Below are 22462 nucleotides of genomic sequence, written 5' to 3' on the forward strand. Positions count from 1 at the left end.
ATGCTCTTTCTCCTTACACTCTTTGTACATCCCTCTCACTTTTCTATCTCACCTGTTCTTAATAGAAGAAAAAAAATACATGAATGAGACTATACCAATATCTATATATAAAGCTACACATCAGAGAAAGTTTTTTTAATTATAAAATATGAATAGGAGAACTTATTTAATGCAAAATAGTTTAATTTTAAAAAACATTTGAGATTTAATTCATTAATTAACATAAACATAAAAAGTTTGCTTGAGAACTTCATATGGTAAACAAATATTGGAAAATGATCCAATCATTTAATAAGATGAACCCATGATTAAATGGAAACGAAAACACAATTTAAAAAAAAAAAAATTGTTTGGAAGAATTTATGATGTGGACATATATTCTTCAGTTTAATTTATCATAATTTCCGCTTGAAATTGATAATGGGGCAAGTCATTAAAGGAGAAATACATTTCTACAATTGGATTCCTAAACACAACAAGTCTTCGAGAAAGGGAACTTCCTAAGAACAAAATCGTTTAAACCTTTCTTACCTAGGCTAGAAATCTTCCAATTTGTTGTGGGTGTTGACGGCACCGCCGAGCACAACCAACCCCCACATCACCATCGAGGGAATTCCTCTGCTACTCATCAAGGAACTTTTGTCTCATCGAATAACAAAGCTCGGTAGAAGGAAACGTGTTGCAAAGCTTCGGGATTTCATCATAGTTGAATCCAAACCCTAGATCCAAACGCCCTTCAAATCCTCAAGATCTTCATCCATCAACCTCTTCGTCTTCCCTGCCACTTCATCTCCACCCTCAGATCCCTTCTCTCCACCATCACCCACTTCTATGTAACCCTCTAGCATCACCGAGCCGCTTCTCCTCCCTTTTGACGGCCACACACAATCGGTTTTAGCTTCCCTAAGTACTTCTCCTTTAAGGAAATCGCAAAGCTTTGCGGCCCGGGATTTCCTTAAAGAGGAAGTACTGAGCAAGGCTAAAACCGATTAGCTGTGACCGTCGAAAGGGAGGAGTGGCAGCTCGATGATGCTAGATGGTTACATAGAAGTTGGTGATGGTGGAGAGAAGGGATCTGTGGGTTGAGATGAAGTGGTAGGGTGGACGAAGAGCTTGATCGATGAAGATCCAGAGGATTTGAAGGGGTGTTTGGATCTACGGTTTGGGTTCAACTATGAGGAAATCTCGAAGCTTTTCAACACGTTTGCTGCTCTCGAGCTTTATTATTTGATGAGCCAAAAGTTCCTTGATAAGTAGCAGAGGAATTCCCTCGATGGTGATGTAGGGGTTGGTTGTGCTCGACGGCGCCGTCAACACCCATAGCTAATGGGAAGATTTCCAGCCCATGTAAGAAAGGTTTAAATGATTTTGTTCTTAGGAAGTTCTCTTTCTCAAAGACTTGTTGTGTTTAGGAATCCAATTGTAGAAATGTATTTCTCCTTTAATGACTTGCCTCAGTATCAGTTTCAAGCGAAAATTATGATAAATTAAATTGAAAAAGATATGTCTACATCATAAATCCTTCAAAACAATTTTATTTTTTGAAATTGTGTTTTTGTTTCCATTTATTTTCAATTTATATAGCTCAAAATTTCTTACCAAAGCACCGAATCTAACAAATTTGCTGTTTTTAATAACATATTTAATCAGTAATTAGCTCCTTATAACGCCCGTTCAAAAAAATCAAAACTTCTTCATGTTACAAATAATTTGATTTGTATCCCTTCTCGTTGAACTTGAACAGGGGATAATCCAGATGAAGTTAAAGCAAGATTGAAAAATTGGGTGGAAGCAGTCGCCTGTGCTATTAGATTATGAAACTAAATCGCACTTTTTTAAATTTCCATGTTAATCTTTACTGAAGGGAACAAAAAACTAGTGTTAGTTTCTACTAAATAATTTTTTTAATGGATTGTGATGTCTCAAAATCTAAATTAAAAGAATTATTTATTTATCCTTTAAATAATCAACAACTAGAGCTATCTAATGTCATTTATCAGTAATGAATAATACAACGGATTCTATAAATTAAAACAACAATGTATACATTTGTATTCATTCTCAAAAATTATATACACTACTCAAGACTATAACAAAAGGAAATAGACCTGGTAGAATCCTGACCAGCCTCACACTACTGCTCCTCTGCCTTGACATGGAATCATTTAACCACATATAATGAGCTTAAAAAATCTAACAAATCACCAAAACCTACAACTGAATTCAAAGCACAGTAAAGAAGCAATATGCTTATCAACAGTCAAATCATAACAGTTGCATTCGTATGACCATTGAATCAGTGCAGAAATAGAAAAATTCATATGGATTAGCAATAGAATTTGTAAACAATAAAATACTACGGTACAAAAGCCAGTAAACCAATACGAGTGACAAATCCATAATTCAACCATCATATTAGTAATACCAATCAGTAAAGAAATTGGCTAAAGTATATCAAATTAAAATATCAGTCTTTAAAATCAAATCAATGTAGTAAATTCATATAGAAATGTTCATATGCTATCCAGACATTATATATAATGTGCACAGTGTATCACATGCTTAAAATCTGTACAGTAAATCATTAATATCAAATAGTATAAGTATCTATATCAGTAACAATTAATCTGTACAATAGTAAAAATAATGCCTCAAGAACATACACTTTAGCAGTCATACTAAATAAGTAAGAAGTTCCGGCTATCACATTATTTTTTAGTGTTGTATCAGTATCAGCAAATCGTTGGCTCAGTAAACAGTGTCATCACTCTTTACCCATCGGCATAGTAATCATCTCCTTATAACTTCCAATCAGTATCACGTGAAGCAGTAGAGGATAATATCAAACCATAGTATTAAAAGGAAAGCCCGTCGGTCCACCATCTTATACAGGTCAATCAGTCTACAACCAATTGGTCAACTAGTCTTTACTTGTCTTTACACACACATTGTTATCACATCATTATATCAATAATTTCAATCACATATCCATATTTATTTATGATATATTGTAGTAAATAAAGTGAAATTGAACTTAATTAGGAATATGTCAAAATGTCATAACGATATAAAACAAAGAATTCTATTAGGTAAAAATGTACATTTTTTAGAAAATTATCAAATTACGATGGATTATGTAAAATGATATTTTTAGACTTTTATTCAACTACACAACTATTTTTATAGATCAAAATAAATATCGGAGTAGACTAAAATTATTATATTTTCAAAATCACTCAGTTAAAAATCTCAAATAAAGACTCAAAATTCTCATAATCACGATCTCTATAACATACAAAGAGTTACGTGATGAAAGTTTTGCCAATACAAAGTTCTTCACGCTTTTCGGTAATGAAAACACAAATTTGAGCAGAAATATACAAAAAATATAAAATCTTTAAAATCATAAATAGGGTATGAATTCCTTACAGCGAAACGAGCAATTATCACAACTAGCCTGACAGACGAAAATCGCACAGCGGCCTCCAAATCTTAGCTTCAAATTTCTCTCCTCAAAAATCTCTCTTAACCTCTCGAAAACTTCTCTGTTTGGCCGAATGCTTAAGACTAAGTGATTTTTAATAAAAGTTTTAGTGGAATGAGTTATTTATAATGATATAATAATATAATATTTATTTAATAATTAATTAAATCAAGTCTTTAGTATAAAATTCAAATAAATAATTTTGTGACTTCAAAAATTACAGAAAAATATCCATAAAATAAATCATGTTATTTAAAAAATATCAGTGAAATCGGTTTGTAACATGGATAACTAGGTCTCAAAATCCTCTCTTGTACCGACAAGTACAATTTCCTTAAAGATTTTCACGGGTGTCCAAAAATCACAAAAAAATTTGTGTAAATAAAATATTTCAATCAAAATACCATGATAAAGACGGATTAAGATTTAGAGTTATTATGACTCCAAAAAAAATTGAAAAGTTCAAAGTACGGGCTAATACACCACATGCCACCCTGTCCTATGTTTGTGTTACTGCAGACGTTCTAGCTGGAATTTGATCTGTAATTACATACTACTAACTGAACAAAGGGACTTGGCAGACAGCGAGATTTGTACTATCATATTTATAAAAGACAAACGCAGGCCTTGCATTTTACCATAGTATTCTTGTTAGATTTTTGGGTTTATCTTTGATGTTAGTTCAGTAAAAAAATTATGTTGGTTGTTCTGGTACAAATTGTATTAATTTGGGCTTCAGAATCACTTGATTTGTTTTAAAATTAGTGCTACATATTAAGATTTTGTATTTTATATTAAGGGCATCTGCAATCAAAAAATATTTCAAAATATAATAACAACCAAGTCAACTCGTAATTTATTTTCATGTGAACTCCATTCCTAACATAAAAAGAACCTAATTTAAATAAGTTAATTACATAAAAAAATTAAACATATTAAAATTAAAAATTTAATAACATAAGTTAAAATAATATATTTGGAATTAAAGTTTTAAAATTTAATAATTTTAGGATAATTTTATAATTAAAAAATACAAAATGGGGTTTTAAACAGTGTGATTCCATCATGGCTTCGCACTATTCACAACGGCAAAATTGCGGCGTTCAAGTGGAGGTTAGATTATATATATATATATTAATTATTCGTCCATTTTTTTTTTTTTTGGGACATTTAGGTCAGTTAAGGCAAACTCACACACACAACGCATACACATAGACTCGAACCTTGGACCTCTTAGTTGGAAGCCTAAGCTCTCAACCAATAGGCCAAGGAGAGTTGTGTTATTCGTCCATTTGAGTGCAACAAAGGCCCAGTATTAATCATTTAGCTTACTTCACGTGCATTTGATGACATAAGATCTAAAATGTATCATAATGTCATGATTAAGGAGATTAGTTAGAAGAAAATCTCTTTATGGATTACACTATTGACTTCAAGGAATCTTCTTCGATAAGGCAGAGGCAAGTAGATATATTATGAGATGGCCTCACATTTCACCAAATGTTCATTTAGCTTCTTAAAGAGTAGATGCCCACATGAGAAAGAAACTTACTACTACAACATTCTAAGATCATCTGGTCCATCAAATAATGTAAAATATTTTAGTATTCTTTAAATTAATATTTTTTATAAGTTAGACCATGTTTAAGGTATAGGTAGACAAGCCTAAAAGGCTATTTATTTGTGAATAATTTGTTAGTTAAAATTCATAGAAAAACTTCAGTATTTTGATAAAAATATGCTATAAGTATTTTGATTTAAAAAATATAATTTTCAATAGAAGAAATAATTAAGTCATAAATCACTAATATTTCTTGCATCAAGTTCCACATTTGATTAGATAAATTTTTTGGTGATTTATCAAAACTAAAATTATTTTATAAGTTAGACTCAAAAATAGATATGAATATTCTTTTATCGTTCTATTTTCAAATAAGATTTCAAAACAATTCATCATAATTTTATATCAAATTTCAAATAATTTTTGAGAAAATTGAGCACATTTAAGAGAAAAATATTATATTTGGATAACCATATATGTTTTATATTGGCATGGAGTTAATTTTATAGCATATGCTAAAGTTGTAAAAATTGGACCACAAAATGAACTGGAATGAGAAGTTCACGGTTCCATAGTTCGACCAGGGTTAAACCAGATGACATAATAAATATTAAATTTATTTAAAAAATAATACAATTTAAATATATTGATATAATTGTATCAAATATGTAACAATAAATTAAACAAAATAAATAATTATGAAGTATAAAGCACGAATAAATAAAATCTTTTTAAGAAAATAATATTATGGGTACAAAGACCAAATATAATTTGTTTGCCTCAAAGGTAAAACTTAATCAACTTGACTATCAACATAACTGCTCAAATAGACCATTCTATTTCATTCACTACTCAATTATGGATAAGTTGGCTCGAACTCATTTAACATCAAAATGGATTCTCGAATAACCTATAGCTTTTTAATATAGCTTTGGATTCTATAGAGACCTACAAGCTCTATGTTTTTTCATTGATAGATGTTGCATAATTAAAGCCTAAAATAAACATCTAAAGGATTTGGTTTCACAATAAGAATGAGAGTCTCTCATTTTATCTTTTTAAGTTAATAGTCTCAAGTTTCAACCGAGTCTTTAATGATTAAAAATTTCCCAAATCATTGTATTGGGGCATTCCCACAAACACTTGGAGGGCAGTTAGCTACTTCCTACACCTTTTCCTTGGATGAATCTAAGGATTTTAAACACCTGTTTGTTGTAGTTCACAAATCATTCACATCCACAACTGAATTCATAACCATTTTAATACAATCTTTCATAGGCATGTCTATGAACACATACAAGATGTTGCGGATCGAGAGACTCTCAATCAAGCATGAAATCACCTTTTAGCTCGTGTTCAAGATGATTGTAATAGCCCTTAAAATACAACATTGCTTCATTTTCGTCATTCTCAAATGCTCATTCCTACTTGGATTCATGATCTTCCTCATTCTCATATCATTTAGAATCTGACATTTCTTCAGCTGAGCTGGTGGAGATGGGATCTTGTAGGTGCTGACCTCAAGCCAGTCGATAGAGCCGTTTGAATCAAAATTCTTAACTTTCCTTAAAGAGGTAAAGCTATGGAAACCTTTCGCAAAAAAAAACCAAAAATCTCATTTTAGCCTTTGTTTAATGTTAAAATGGTATCATAATATTGACATATGCTAAATATGAACATGAGGTAAAAGAGTAAGGGGCTGAAATTAAGGATTGGTGTTGAAACCATTGTTGAGAGTTACACCATTCATACTTACACCTCTAACAAGAAGAGGAATAGAGAATTATCTAAATTGAGCTGAGTGTTAAGTTTCACATTTCATTTCCATTATGGAATTACTTTACATACAGGATGTAAATATAACAAGAACTTTAAGTAAAAAATGTCATGACTATTATGCCCAGATGGTTACATAAAGTGATAGAAATAGTATAGTCACAGAAGAATGAGGTGATAGAGTTTGGCGAAAAGCGGAGCATATGCCTATGGTTGTCAGCTAGTCTTCAAATGGAGTGGAGATGAACTACTTTTATCACCATTCTTCAAGTTGATGGGAAGAATGACCATTAATTTGTTATGAAGTGTCTGAAGCCTTGTGAAGGTAATGACTTGGTAAAAATGTCAGCAACTTGATCCATAGTTGAAAATATGATGAACAACAAGGTTTTGTGCGTGCATAGAAGATAAGATTGCAATCAATAGACATAACAGAGATATTGTCATAGAAAATAGGAGTGGTGTCTAACCAAATGGAGAAGTGTTAATAGAGGTGTCAAACCCAAATTAAATTAGTTGTGGTTGCGACAAGGGGCATGCATTTTTCTTCAGTAAGGAACACATTATAGTGGACTATTTTTTGATGGACCAAGCGATGAGGGTTGTACCGAGGAAAATACGAAAACTAGGAGTAGATTTTTTGTCCAAGGTGTCACCTTCCCAATCTGAGTCAAAAAAATAAAAACAGGAGTAGATCAATTTTGGGCAGTAGTAGGCCATGATCAATTGTGCCTTTAAGGTACCAAAGAATGTGTTTAAGAAATTGAAAATGAGACAGCAAAGGTCGGAGCATATGATGACATAATTTATTAATAGAAAAAATAATGTTTAGTATAGTGGAGGATAGATATTGGAGGTACCTACTAATTTTTGAAATATAGTAGGTTGGCAAACGGAACCTTTAAATCTGGATCGATTGGTAGCTTGGAAGGTAATGGGGTAGATAAAGGTTTGCAATTAGACATGGTCGATGTGTGTAAGATCTCTTGGATATAGGAATGCTGAGATAATTGGTACCTTAGTAAATAAAAATCAAATAATGTATATTCCAAGATTAAGGGAGAGCAGACCAAGATTGCATGTTTGGAATTTGAGCTAAAGACTTTTAATGAGGGAATAAATGAAGGAGGGATCATTTAAAATATTAAGTATATCATCAACACAAAATATTAAGTCGACAATTATATTAGCTTTATATAGAAGGAGAAAGGAAGACTATACATATTTGATTTACAATTCTTGAGTGATGAGGTAAAAGGATAATGTTGCAAACCATAGACGAGGTTCCTGTTTGAGTTCGTAAATTGTTTTGTGTAAGTGGAAAACTTGATTTTGATATTGAGGATCTTTAATTACTTGTGGCTAAGTCATGTAGATCATTTTAGTGATTATTCAATGAAGAAAAAGTATTGGCCACATCTAGTTGGAGGATGGGCCAACTATGATGCAAGGCAATAGTGAGAAATATTTTAATGGTGTGAGATTTTATCATGAGACTGAAGGTTTCATGATAATCGATACCATATTCCTATTTGAAACATTGAGCTATGAGACGAGCTTTATGTTGAGCATTAGAGCGTTCAACTAATCTTTTGAGCTTATAAATCCACTTATAGTCAATAATTTGTTGATTAACAGGGGGAGAACTAGATACTAAGTTCCTTGAGCTTGAAGCTCTCTAAATTCTTTAAACATGGCAGGTTATCATGCTGGAAGTTTGATAGAAATCATATAACACATTGGACTAGTTTGAATAGCATGATAGAGATCCAAGATAAAGTGAGGTTTTAGAGAACCAGTATATAGATTAGTGACCATTGGGTGCTCAGGTGGGATGATTGGAGGAGAAGATGTTAAAGAGGATGAAGCATTCGGTGAGAAATAAGAGGAAGTAGGAATAATAGATGAGCTTGATGTGTGTGTGAAGAAATAATTTATGAAGGTTGATTTACTAGAATATGTGGTTGTTGCAGTCCATGACTTCTAGCCTGAGATTCTAATGAATATAAATAATATCAATTGCATTATTATTCATTAAATATCTTTGATTTTTGCTCTTGTCTGTGAGAACAAACATTTCAAAGAGATTATAAATTACTCATAAAAACAAGAGGACTCAAGACTGGGTAGAGTAGGAGTTGGAAGTTATAACATTACAATTTTTCATTTATTATTTATTTTTTTTCTTGATTCTGTCCATAAATTGTATGCATGACTGAGCAACCATGTACACACACAGGGGGAGAGGATTTTTTAAAATGAAGAAAAAAGTTTTTTCTCCGTCGATCGTATTGTATGAGTTTTAATCATATCGTACGATCTGATCTGGCTCAAACGGGAATCAGTAAACAAGTCATAATATACAATGGATATTATACTGTATGATGTGTTTCTAATCAAAAGCCCTAACTGCTAGATTGATTTAAGTAAATTTTTAATTAATACATTTTCAAATAATTATACTGTACGATCCCATCGTATGATACAATATTTTTGAATACTTATTTAAATTAACCCCATGATTAGTGCATAAATCAAGGATTAATTTTTGATTGTTTATTGTACTGTACGATATCATTCGTACTATACGATCAACCAAGACTATTTTTTTCGTCCCAGACTTCGTATAGGATGATCCCTTAATTTTAAACTAATCATACTATATGAAATGGTTCATACCATACAATGTACAATTTGTCATCCCAACAATCATCCTATATGAATAGAAGGATTTTATAAATCATATTGGACGAGAAAAATGAGAAGGTTCGCTGTCGTCACCAGGAGGGTGACATAGCGCTTGGCACTCCACCACGTCGGGTTGGCGAAAGTGAGATTTGTAAAGGCTTCTCCACCTTTCTGTGGGGGCAAAAGGAGAATTACTGTTTAGTAGTGAAATTCCTGGAGTGTAGGACTCCAAGGAGTGGATGTAGGTCAAATGACTGAACCACTATAAATTCTCTGGTGTGATTTTTTTCACTTATTGCACTTTATTTATGTTTTGGATTTTATTTTTGTTAAAATTGTTTGGTGAAAATCACAGTGAAATTCTTTATTGAGCAAGTTAATTTTTCACTATTTATTATTGCAAATTGTATTTTAAGCATTCGTTTTCGTATCAATTAATTTTCATGTTTAAAATTTAAAAACATAAAAAATTAGAACTCCTATTTAGGATTATATTTTTATTGTAACAAATTTCCAATTCACCCATCTCTTGACGCATTTTGTAATTTTAATTGGGATCGGAGCGGGGTTTAAAAAATAGTATTTTAGAAAACCTTGAAAAAATGATCATGGCTCATTTTGGTAATCGTAATATTGCGTAGGGTTATTCAATAACCCATCCACCTCTATTTGATAACATTCTGTTTGATTTCTAGAAAATTAGAATGTCTACTTTTTTACAGTCTTTAGACTATCGTACGTGGATGTTGGTTCAAGAAGGTTACATTGCACCATTTAAACTTGTGAATGGCTTAAAAACTCAAGTACCTTGTAGTGAATGGAGCAATGAGGATAGAGATTTAGCACAATTAAATATGAAGTGCTTAAACAATTTTTTTTGTGCATTGATATCTGAGGACTACATGAGAGTATCTACTTACGCTACTTAAGAAGATTTGGGATAGACTGTGCATCGCGTACGAAGGAACTAGTTAGGTTAAACAGTCTAGACTTAACAATCTATTACATGATTACAAAATGTTCTGTATGAAATCTAGCAAAATAATATCTGACATGTACACTAGGTTCATCTAAATAGTAACATCCGTGCATGCTTTAGGTAGAGAAATTTCTTCCAAAAAAGTTAATAAGATTCTTATAGATGCTTACTGAGTTCCTATGATGCTAAAATTACTACAATCACTGAATCCAAAGATATAAATATTTATTCTATTGATAATTTGATTGGATCACTCATTGCATACGATCAAGGAGTGAGTTAAAGGCAAAATGATGCAAGAGAAAAGAAGGAGCAGACGGTGGCATTGAAAGAAAATAACTCAAAAAGTGAAAGTTCTGCAATGGAGGAAGAAGACAACATAACCTTGATGACTCGATAGTTCAAGAACTTTCTGAAAAAGAAAATAAAGGCTTCATCAAAATAACTAGAATAAAGGTAAAAGCTTAAGAACTACTAAAATTTCATCTGTCATGATTTGTTTTGAGTGCAGGAAACAAGGTCACCTCCAGGCTAATTTACCAACCTTAAAGAGTCAACCAATTAAGGAAAGGCGAGGAGAAAGCAAAATTTAAGAAAAGAAAGATGAAGACACAAAAGGTATTTTGGTCCGACTTTGCCTCAGAATCATTAGAAGAAGAAGTAGAGGAGAATATAACAAATTTGTGTCTAATGGCTAATAATAATCTTAATCAATCTGATCAAGATGAGGTATATTAACTTTCATATGAAGATTTGTTACTTATTTCTGAGAAAATCCATAACTCGTATAGGAAGTTAAAGAAAGTACATGCTAATCTTAATATTGAGTTTAGCACTTTACAACATGAGCATGCTAACTTAGTTAAAGAAAATTCTGATTTAGATAGAGATCATATGTCCCTGCTTAATGAGTTTGATGCATTGAATTAACTGATGCACATGAATCCTTGAAAACATCGCATGTTGAATTAGAAATGAAGTATAAGATATTAGAGGAACATAGGTTAGTGAACCCATTTCCTGGTGTTAGGTGCTTCTCTTTTGGCATGCTAGGTCACATAGTCCTGACATGCACAATTCGCCATAACACACACCTAATTTAGAGATATAAATTGCATTCATCACAGCATAGCATTTATACATATCATTCATGCAAGCATAAGGAGGAACCCAAACTCACTTGGGTTCCCAAATCTAACCCTTGAATGACTTTCAAAAGACCTAGTGAGAGCATCTAGTACTTGGATAGTGGCTGCTCGCGACATATGACTGAAGACATAAAGAAGTTCATTATACTGGAGACCAGGATGGGAAACAAAGTAATATTAGGAGATAACACCACCAGGAAAGTGGTGGGTTCATGTATGCTTGGAAATGCTAAGAGTTTTTTAATTGAGAATGTTTTATTAGTTGATGGTTTAAAACATAATTTATTAAGCATTAGTCAATTATGTGATAAAGGTTTTGACATAAAATTTCTTTCGGATAAACACCTGATTAGTTTAAATGACAAACTTATTTTAGAAAGAAAATATATAAATAATGTTTACATGTTAGATCTTGATTGCATTGAAAATTTAAATTCACTTTGTTTAAAAACAATAATAGATGACTCATGGATATGACATAGGAGACTATGCCATGCTAGTATGAAAACACTTAGAAATATCACTCAGAAAAATCTAGTTATAGGCGTACCTAAGTTACACTTCACTAAGGACCATCTATGCGATGTTTGACAACTAGGAAAATAAGTAAAATCATCTTTTCATTCAATCAAAGATGTGAACACTTCTAGGCCACTAGAAATCCTTCACATGGACTTATTTGGACCCGTTAGCACAACTAACCTAGGTGGAAAGAATTATGGATTTGTAATTGTATATGACTTCAGTAGTTCACTTGGATAAGATTCTTAACACATAAGAATGAGTTGTTTGAGAAATTTAAGATCTTCTCCACTTGGATTCAACAAAAATTAGGATGCAAGATCTTAACAATCCATAGTTATCATGGTGGAAAGTTTTAAAATGAAATATTTGAATCATTCTATCAAGAGTTAGGAATAGAGCATAACTTCTCTACCCTTAGAACTCCACAACAAAATGGAATAACAAAAAAAAGAATAGAACCTTGGTAGATGCTGTTAGGGCAATGTTAGATGTGTACACCTTTCCTAGATATTTTTGGGTAGAAGCGATAAACACGGTATGTTATGTCATAAATAGGGTGAACATTAGGCTGAAGCTGATCAAAACTCCTTATGAACTCCTTAAAAGTAAGATACTAAATCTTTCACACTTACATGTCTTTGGTTACAAATTCTTTATCTTAATTAATGGAAAACTTCCCTTAGGAAAATTTGATCCCAAGTTTGATGAGGGTATCTTCTTAGGTTGTTCATCTGTAGGTAAGGCCTATAGAATCTTTAATAAGATAACCCTAGTAGTAGAAGAGTCTACCCATGTAATGTTTGATGAATCAGATAAGCCCTCTGAATCTAAAATTGAAGAAGATGAAGTACAGGCAATTCAGGGAGTAGAAACTATGACCATAGGAGAAAGGGTAGAACCTAAGAAAGACTTGCCTAGAGAACGAAGATATTCTTAGACTTGCCTAGAGAACGGAGATATTCTTCTAGTCATCCTAAAAAATTAATTTTAGGAGACCTATTAGAAGGTGTAAGAACCAGGCATTGACTTAGGAAGGAGGTTAGTCATTCTGAATTAATCTCTTTGATAGAACACACAAGTATAGATCAATCTTTAGGAGATGAATTATATATCCTAGCAATACGAGAAGAATTGAGTCAATTCACCATGAATGATGTTTAGGAACTAGTCAAGAGACCCAAAGAGCAAAGTGTAGTTGGAACAAAATGGGTCTTTAAGAATAAGATGAATGAATCAGGAACCATAGTATAAAATAAGGCCAGACTAGTAGCTAAAGGTATAATCAAATTGAAGGCATAGACTTTGAAGAAACCTTTGCCTAGTAGCTAGACTAGAAGCCATAAGGGTGCTCTTAGCCTTTGCTTGCTTTAAAAGTTTTAAACTATATCAAATGGATATAAAGAGTGCTTTTTTGAATGGGGTAATCAAAGATGATGTTTATGTTGATTAATCCCTTGGATTTGAAATTAAAGTTCATAATTTTCAAACCATATATTCAAATTAAAAAAGACACTATATGGGTTAAAGCAAGTATCTAGAGCCTGGTACGAAAGACTTAGCTCATTCTTACTTGATAGAGGTTTTTGTCAAGGGTAGTGTGGACACCACACACTTTTTATAAAAAGTTAAAGATAAAATTCTCATTGTTCAGATTTATATTGATGACATTCTATTTGGATCTTCAGTTAAAAATTTATGTGATGAATTCTAAAAAATAATGAGTAATAAGTTGCTTAGCTTTAGTGTAAAATAAATGAAAAGTGAAATATTTCTTAGCCAAATGAAATATATTAAAGATATTCTAAGAAAATATGAGATGGACAGTGCAAAGCCTATGAACACCCTAATGAGCTCTACGATTCAACAATATAAAAATCCGAATGGAAAATCAGTAGACCAAAAAAAATTTAGAGGAATAATCGGATCTCTCCTCTACTTAACTGCCAGTAGACCAGACATAATGTTTAGTGTGTGCCTCTATGTTCGTTTTCAAGCTGATCCTAAAGAGTCTCACTTAACTGTGATCAAGGGAATCCTTAAATATCTACTAGGCACCCCGAACTTAGAAATTTGATATCCTAGGTACAACACATCTTTTGAAATCTTATGATACTCATATTTTGATTTTGCAGGATGTAAGGTAAATAGAAAAAGCACCTCTGACTCTTGCCAATTCATAGGATAATATTTAGTTTCTCGGTCCAGTAGGAAGCAAAATTCGGTAGCCCTCTCCTTGGCTGAGGCAGAATATATTACATTAAGAAGTTGGGTTGCACAAGTACTGTGGTTGAAACAACAACTTCTTAATCTTGGATTACCCGTAGGAACCATTCCAATCATGTGCGACAACACAAGTGCAATTTGCATTTCTAAAAATCCAATTCAACACTCTAGAAAAAAATACGTAGACATTTAGACATCACTTCATAAGAGATCATATAGCTAAAGCAGACATAGAATTATATCACATAGCTACAAGAGATCAATTGGCAGACATTTTCATGAAACCATTAGCCTACAAAACCTTTAGCACTTTGAGGACAAGACTTGGTGTCATAGACATCCATGTATAATCTGAAGAAAAAAAAACAAAAAAACAAAAACAAAATTTTATTTTGTCTAAGGTGTTCCTGATCATCACATACTCACCACACAAAACTCAACAAATTACAATTTTTTATATCGTACTATACGATACAAGTTCGTAATGTATGACATATCCAAAACTACACAAATTATAACCCAACCTCAATTTCATCTCTGCATATCATACTATATGTGCCAAATCGTACTGTATGATATACGTGGCTTTACATGCAAACCATTTGGTACGATATAATTGCACATCGTACGGTATGATATCTGCTCTCCATACTGTATGATCCACATCAGCAATGAATTGGGACAAATTAAAGCCATTTGGTACGATATAATTGCACTTCGTACTATATGATTTCTCCTCTTCGTACTGTACAAGACACTTTAGCAAATGGATGAGTATGACTTTAAGTGGGATGGTATGATATAATTGTTATTCATATTGTGTGAATACATGTTTGTACTGTACGATGCTTTCATTAAAAGACATATCGACGACCCCTGGGGCAATCTCAAATCCTTCATATCGTATTGTATGGCAGCCATCGTACTGTATGATTTGACCACCTTTTCCCAACCGTTCGTCCAGACAACATTATTGCACATCATACTGTACGATCCTATATCGTATTGTACAATATCTCTAAATTTCTAAAATCAGAGGGCACATATGATCTGTTCTCTCACTCCTTAGTTAATCCCTCACTCTCACCTATTTTTTCTAAATGGTAAGCTTTAGCAAGCGCAGTCTTCTCGTCCTTGAAAGCTCATCTTCCTCCACCGTCCCAACGATCATTTCTTAACCTCCAAAGATGAAGAGGCCTACCACAAATTTAAGGCATGCAAATTACCCCATCACGAATGTTGAATCAAGTGGCCTTAAATTTTGAGGTAATGAGCTTATTCTCGTCCACCACTTTGCAATTCCTCCTTACCCTAGCCTTCCCGTACATCTCTGAACTTCTGTTTAAATTCCTAGCCAACCTAACTATAAATGTTGAAAGCATAACCCTTACCTCCTTTGCCTACCGACAACGTGTCGAAATCACTAAGGAAAATCTCGCCCAATTCATTGGGATGTCTACTGAAGGCCCTAGAGCTCATTCCTTTCTCACAAATGAATTCGACTGGAGTGTTGCAAATCTAGTACTTAGGAATGTCGCTTGTTTACCAACACCAGCTCTTATTTAGTCATTAACTCGGAATGCTAGAATTATTCAACACATCCTTCGCACTTCAATCGTACCCAAAGCTGACAACTGAATCCGCATGACTCCAATCTTATCCATTGTCACTTACTTTATTATGTTAAACACCAAATTTTATGATGCTGATTTGATCATTGATTATATCTGGAACATGACCTTAGTCCGCCTCCCTACCACCTGTAAAAAACAAAATCTAGCCCTTAGCCACCTCATAGGATACAGTTTTCAAAACAATTACTAATTAACCTATCCTAGTGAACCAAATAATCTACCCATTTTCTATATATATGCCTCCTTCCGTATTTTGTTTCATCGGGGGCAAGAGCTGGATGAACAAGATTTTGATGAAGAAGAAGAAGAAGAGGCTGCTCCAGCAGGAGCTCTATTTCCACCAAGACGACCTGCACCACCCCGAGGACCTACACCGGCCTATCCTCATGATGACTTAGTGGAACGATTCGACCAACTATAAAGCTGCCTTGATGCTCACATACAAGAACATGATCAACAATATGAGGATGACATGTGGTGGTTTGGGGAACATTTTTTATTAATTGATCAACAATTAACGTCCATCCACCACTAATTCAAACCACCTTCACCTCCACCTGATTAGGATCCTACTTTCTTACGTGCATCTATTTTGTGCTATTTTTCTTAGTGTTGATTATTCCTTCTCTTTTTGGTGATGTCAAAAGGGTGAGAATCATGATGTGTACTTTAGTTAGTGTGTCTTATCTTATTTATCCTATTATCTTTAATTCAAATGAATTGCATTTTCTTTCTGTTTCTATTTCTACTACTTTTATTTTATTTAATTTAAATAAAAAAACAAAAAAAAACTATAAATAAAAATTCTTTGCTAATTTCTTTAACAATAACATTATTTGACATCATAAAAAAGGGAGAGATTATTACAGTCCATGATCTCTAGTCTAGATTTTGATGATGATAAATAATGTCAATTGCATTATTATTCATTAAATATCTTTGATTTCTACTCTTATCTGTGAGTACTAATATTTTAGAGAGATTACAAGTTACTTAGAATAACAAGAGAACTCAAGACTGGGTAGAGTACTTGGAGTTTATAACATTAAAATTTTTTTATTTATTATTATTTTTTTCTTGAGTCTAACCATAAATTGTATGGAAGACTGAGTAATCATGCACACACATAAGGGGAGAGAATTTTTTAAAATGAAGAAATTTTTTCTATGTATTATTTTAAACTTGTTCGAGATTAATGAGTATTGTCTCATAAACTAACTATTGTTGCCCAGGCTTTGCCTCTTGTTAGCATTTTCAGGGGCATAATTCTTTTTGGAGAATATTGAAAATTATCCAAGAAAACCTATATTTTTCTGATAAGCATGCTTGTTATGTTCATAATAGCTATTATTATTCTAATGGTTTCCTCTGGACACAGAAAGTCTTGATGATGCTCTTATCTTGTCTTCTCTATCTCAAAGTATATAAACTACTCATTTGGTGCAACAGAATGAAGGACTGAGTTATTTCTGTCTCTTATGCTTCATCATGATGTACATATGCTATGCACTTTTGTTGTAGCACCAGAGTTTTTATTTGGTGGTTTGCATACTTTACAAGGATGCATTCTAGAGCTACAGTTCAATATTTTATAACTTTTGATTCTTTTGCTTTTGCAAGGTGCTTGTATCTTTTCGTATAGGCGGAAAGATGTCACTTTTTAGAATTGAATAAGGGAAAGATACAAGAACCCTGCAAAAGCAAAATAATCAAAAATTATGAATATTGAAATGTAGGTCTAAAGAATGTAGCCTTGTAAAGTATGACAACCACCAAATAATAACTATGGTTATGCAGCAAAAGGGCAGAGCATATGTACTTCCTGATGAAGCATACGTGATTGAAACAACTTAGTTCTTCTTTGTGTTTAACCAAAAGAGTAGTTTATATACTTTGAGATAGTGAAGAGAAGATGGGAGCATCAACAAGACTTTCTGTGTCCAGAGGAAGCCATTAGAACAACAACAGCAATTATGAACATAACAAGGATGATTATCAGCAAAATATAGGTTTTCTTGGATGATTTTTTGGTATTAACATCCTTTTCTTTCATTTAACTCTTCTTAGTCTTCAAAACCCAACAAAGTTTAAATCTTGAATGTTCCAATTGATATGAATAATTCATCTCCACTCCGTCTACAGAATAGTTAACAGCCTTCGGCATTTGCTCTGCTACTCAAAAGACTCTAACATCACATACTTATATGGCTTTACTATTTCTATTACTTTATATAACTATCAGGGTATAATTGTCATTACATTTGTTACTTGAAGTTTAAGTTATATATACATCTTGTAGATACAATAATTCTATCATGGAAATGAAATGTGAAACTTAACACTCATCTTGATTTAGATAGTTCTATGTTCCTCGTCATGTTAGAGCTACATGTATGCATGGTGAAACTCTCAACACTGGTTTCAACATGGTATGAGAGTCAAGTGCTTAACACATCTTCCCTTTGGCGTTGATGGGGGATTTGTCCATGTCTCTTCCCTTCACTTCACCAACCCTAATGTCAGCTCCGCAAACCATCCCTAAATCTTTTATCCCCTCTGCTCTCGATATCATGGTCTTTAATATCAAGAATGTCATCAACATTCAAGAGCTTCTTGATAACTACCCGATCTATAAATCTTCCATTCTCAACTTTTTGCTGTAAATAGTCCCTCTGGTTATCTAGATGGTAGCCATATTTCCCCTTCCAAACATCAATGTTTTGCTATCAATTAGCTCACACTAATTCTCCAATTTTTAACTTAGACATTGGTGGATCAAAATCAATATGTAGCCATATTCTTCACCATCTCGCTTTTTATCTTACCTAACATTCTTAACCTAGACATTATTCATCAATTTGGACAACATTATAACACAGATTATACTTGAAAAATCACACATATTCTACACGAAAATTCTCTAGAACGAGTTACATTCCCTCTCTATGCAAAATAAATCCATGATTGATTATGTTGCCATAGTTGAAAGTCTGGTTGACCACATTTCTAACTCTAAAGGTTCAATAACTATCAAACATATTATCCTTTACATCTTGAGTCATCTTCCCCCAACTGATCAGTCATTAAAATGTCCACTAATACCAAACATACCAATCATTAGTTTGGAAGATGTGTATTATCTCCTCCATAGTATTGATGTTATCAAGTTCATGCTAGTTTTAAATCGAGGTCATGTTTACGGATGATTTTCCTATCCTCAAAGTTGTGGCAAATTTAACTCTTCAAACACTGCTCCCCATCCTAGACATCCTCATTTTCTTTTCAATTGTCCAATCTTTGGAAATGTAGACATCTCGCTTTTACCTACTAGCATTAGGGAAACTTTCAGTATGTTCCACCTCCTCAAAGGTGGCCTTGCTTGCTGATTCATAAAAAACTCCCTTATACTTATATAGTGGTGTCACTGCTCATCTTACTCCAGATCATCTTCCTCTTCAACAAGCTACCCCATACTCTAGCAAAGATTAAGTTATAGTTGGAAATGGTACTCCACTTCCCATTCCAAATTCTAGAAAAGGTCTACTCCTGACCCCACTCATAAGTTCTATCTAAATCCTTACTCCATTCCCCAAATCTAACTCATAAACAACTATCTATTTTCAAATTAATCAATTACAATAACTACTCCATTATTTTTGACAAATCTGATTTTAATGTCAAGGAATGGAAGACCAACCAACTTTTTCTTCACGGTCCGTGCCATAATGGATTGTATCCAGCAGCCACCTCCACCCCTTTCCTTTCCATTATCACTTCAATAAATTTCATAGATGCTTTGACTCTTACTCAAATATGGCAAAGATGATTGGGCCATCCCATCTTCAACACCCTTGGTTCTTTGCCTAAATCTTTTCAGGCCTTATGTATCTCTCCTTCTCATGTAGTTTGTAATTCATGAGCGGTAGCTAAAATTCATAAGCTATCACACTCTAATTCTCAACATGTATCTCAAACTCCTTTAGAATTAATACATATTGATGTTTGGTATCAATCCCCCCATTCGGTCTCAAGATAGTTTTTATGTCTATCTAATGTTAATTGACGATTACTCCCACTATACTTGGCTCTATCCTCTCAAAACTAAACTTCATGAGAAAATACTCATTAATCTCAATTAAGTTTAAAATGACATAGAGAAAGAAGTTACTTCAACAAAAATTGGTTTTTATGCAATTCACTAGTTTCTCTTTGGTAGTAAATTAATTAGTCCAGTTTATCAACTTTAATGAATATCTTATTAATTGGCCTATAAGAAGCTGATGTTACAACCAATCAATTTATATCTGTTAGAAGATATGATATTTTAAATAAGGGATTTTAAAAGTTTTCTATATTTGTTAATTTTTTTTAAGATTTAAAAATAAATAAATAACAAATACTTAATTTTGATACAAGGACAATTTGAGTCTTATGGCTAAATAGCTAAAACAGATGTTACAACCAAATAATTTTTATTCATTCTATGTGCTCAGTTGCTGACAAACAGATTCAAGCAAAATAAGTTAGCTAAGGGTATTGTAATTGGTAGAAATTTACCAAAGATTTCTCATCTATTATATGCATATGATATTGTCATTTTCTCCCATGCTAATCTCAAGGAAGTGAGGGAAATCAAATCAGTTATTATGGAGTTCTGCAGCTGGACAGGGCAGAAGGTTAATTCAGAGAAATCTGTGATGCCTTTGGGAAGCATGTTAAGAAAAGAAAGAGAAAGGCTGTGGAAAGAATCATGGGTTTTAAAGTAGCAGAGAATACATGTACCTTGGAGTTAGAATGGCTTTGAGGAGACCGAGGGCTGTAGATTTTCTATTCATCACTGATAAAGCTTTGAAGCTCACGGCGGTTTGGGGCAGCAAATAGTTATCTCTGGTTGGGAAAATTCTGCTGATCCAATCGGTTCTGGTATCTATTCCAAACTTCTATTGTTCTTATTCATTAGCTCCTAAAAGTATTCTTAAAGATATAGAAAAACATTGTCGTGATTTTATTTGGAATAAACAAGATGGAAGCTTGGGTTTGCACTATTTAAGTTCGGGTAAAATGTGTAAACCGGAAGAACAAGGTGGCAGAGGTATCAAATCATGCATTGAAACAGTGGATGCTTTAAGAGCCAAGTTGGCTTGGAAAGTAATTCAAGAGAAGGATTCTTTAATATATAAAATGTTAAATCAAAAGCATGGCCAATGGATGGAGAACTCATTGAATGGTGGAGGATCGTCGTCAACTAGTAAAATCATATCAAGTGGTAAGAAAACTCTTAAAATGTGGTGAGATGGGAAGTAGCTCATGGTGGTTCTATTAGCATTATGGAAGATATTTGGATATTGGACAGGAAATTGAGCTTGTGGCCTACTTTTGTTTCAATACAAGAAGCAGGGGATAATACTATGGATTGTTTGATTACTAATGAAGAATGGAACATGCTTAAACTTAAACTGATGTTTGGAGTTGAACTTGTAAAGAAAATCCTGGTGATGGATATTCAAACGAATAGATGTTATGATTCTGGAGCTACGATTTCTGTTATGGTGTGCAGGAGGAGAAGTATGCAAGAATAAGACTATTTTTTCTAGAAATGCTTGAAGAAGTGCAAATTAAATCCCCGAGTTGAAATCTTTTGGTGGAGATTGTTCAATGATGCATTACCCACTTGTGATTTCTTGTTCAAGAGAAGGTTACAAGAGAATTATAGCTGTCCTAGAGGTTGTGGCAATCAAGAAAATCTGGAGCATATTACGGTGAAATGCTGTAAGCTGAAGGAGGTGATTGGCTGTTTGAACAAGTGCAAATTTTAGTTCTAGTTTTTTCAATCACCTCCTTCTTGTTGGGATTGGATGGAAGAAAGTTATACTTCTCAAGGTTACATGGTTAACATTTTTTGTAATTTTTTTTATCTAACTTGGAGATCCAGGAATAAGCTGGTTCATGGAGAAAAAGAGGATGGTTCGGTCTTCTTAGCATATTATGCTGTAAGCTTAGCTTCTATTTCATTTATGGCGGTTAATATGATGGGAAACTGGGGTACTAATCAGTCTTTTAGACTGTCAAATTGTTGGTACCCTCCACCCAATTGGATAAAAATCAATTTGGATGCATCATTATTAAAATCACAAAAAGCTGGACTAGGTGGTGTTGTTTGTGATAGCAGATGGAGACTGCTCTTGGCTTATGGGCATTCTTGTATTCATTGGGATATTGCAAGGCTTGAGCTATTTTCGTTCCAGTTTATTAAGGAGATAAGGTGGGATTGGATGCAAGACTACAAAGGTATAATCATAGAGGGAGATAATCTTAATGTTATAAAGTTTTTACAGAAGTTAGAAGGCAAATGGAAAGATGAGTTGCTACTTTTAAATGATCATAAGTTCATTTTATTCAATTGGGCTAATAGGAGAGGTAATAAACTAGCAAATTTATGTGCTA

The sequence above is a fragment of the Dendrobium catenatum genome, unplaced genomic scaffold (assembly GCF_001605985.2).
Source record: "Dendrobium catenatum unplaced genomic scaffold, ASM160598v2 fragScaff_scaffold_847, whole genome shotgun sequence".
NCBI classification, from domain to species: Eukaryota; Viridiplantae; Streptophyta; class Magnoliopsida; order Asparagales; family Orchidaceae; genus Dendrobium; species Dendrobium catenatum.